Here is a 1,693-nt window from a genome sequence, read left to right as displayed (position 1 = left end):
ATGGAGATGGCCTGTAATGTGGACAGCATGAAAAGCATTTGCACCATTGTGAGGAAGGTTAGGCTCGCCACTACTCATTCGTCAGGTCCATCACCTGTCGTTATCTATCATCACATGGGCGCCTGTCACCCTCCTACAACTTTAATATTTCGGCAATAACTATTATTTTTATAAACAAATATACACTTGTTATAAAATGGATCTGATGTCGATAAAATCAGTGTTAAGAAGCCACAGTAACACATTTAAGGCAATGTGTACAACACACCATGATTTACAACTCCATTACTGCCCTTGATTGAGCTGTGTTTGACAGGCAGGGACCTAATGCTAACTTTTAACTATCTGTTTATAATTCTAATTGCCGGCCGGGGTGACCGAGCGGTTCTAGGCGCTACAGTCTGAAACCACGTGACCGCTACAGTCGCAGATTCGAATCCTGCCTTGGGCATGGATGTGTGTGATGTCCTTAGGTTAGTTAGCTTTAAGTAGTTCTAAGTTTTAGAGGACTGATAACCTCAGAAGTTAAGTCTCATAGTTCTCAGAGCCATTTGAACCATAATTCTAATTATTTAGCATGAAAATCGATTGTATCAGCCTGGAATGTTGGTGTAGTCATATAAAATAACACAATCTGTGACGTATACTACGGAATATGCGTAAGTGTATTCAAGGCTAGAGCTCAGATTGTCAGTTTTAATTTGTAAGTTTAACAGAGCTAATCACTGTAGCACGCTGTAGCCAGTACACATGTGGACCAGCAGCGTCTAAGGGATGTTCAGTATTTACAGCCAGTTATCGCTGCAAACTGCAACCCTGAAAGTGTTAGAAATATACTCCTCTCTTTTCGTCACTAGACCAGGAGACCTCCAGTGTTTTTCTCATGGCAGTGCAGCATACATATTTGCAATGAAGTTTAATACTCTCTTTAAGAACACTAGGGTACCTGGGTATGATACTGTCACATACACACAACTACAAGCTGGTACCATCCTGCCTAAAAATTCATGTAACTAGAGACAACCCTACATGATTTTATTGGCTGAAATAAGCAACTGAATTAGCTTTTCGGCTAAAAATATGAGCCATTTGATGCAAAAAGTCATTTCAGTCGATGGACTGCTATCAGCAACACCAACAGCACAGACGGCATCAGCAGAGATCAAGTTTGTTAATGGCTAATAAGGATTCCCAATTTAACTGTGGTGATCGTATAGTTATATACAACAGATAATTTAAAATGTGTGCTGCAGCCGGGATTTGAACCCAGGTTTACTTGCTAATTAGACAAAAATGCTGACTATTACACCACCACAGCAATACGGCTAGTTGCTGCACGGACTATTAATGTCCAATTCCCTCACCAACACAAACTTCATACCTTCAGCTTATTTTCACCCAGTTGGACTCGTTTAGTCCGTGCAGCAGTGCTAGGCATACTGTGGCAGTGGTGTAATGGTCAGCATTCCTGCCTAGTGGACAAGGAGATCCATGTTCTAGCCATCGCACAGATTTTAATTCATTTATTCAGCTTCCATCATTATCATAGATAAAGATGGGACTTAAATGTCTTAAGGAAAATTTAATCGTAAGTCAATTTTATTTAATGTTCATGTGTGTATGTTATAACTACATTCTGATGATTAATCTCTTCACATTCTACTTGGGTTGCAGATGTGATGGACTTGAGTAA

The sequence above is a fragment of the Schistocerca piceifrons genome, chromosome 5 (genome assembly GCF_021461385.2).
Source record: "Schistocerca piceifrons isolate TAMUIC-IGC-003096 chromosome 5, iqSchPice1.1, whole genome shotgun sequence".
NCBI lineage: Eukaryota > Metazoa > Arthropoda > Insecta > Orthoptera > Acrididae > Schistocerca > Schistocerca piceifrons.
The sequence above is the reverse complement of the archived record's forward strand: the minus strand, read 5'-3'. Positions refer to the sequence as shown.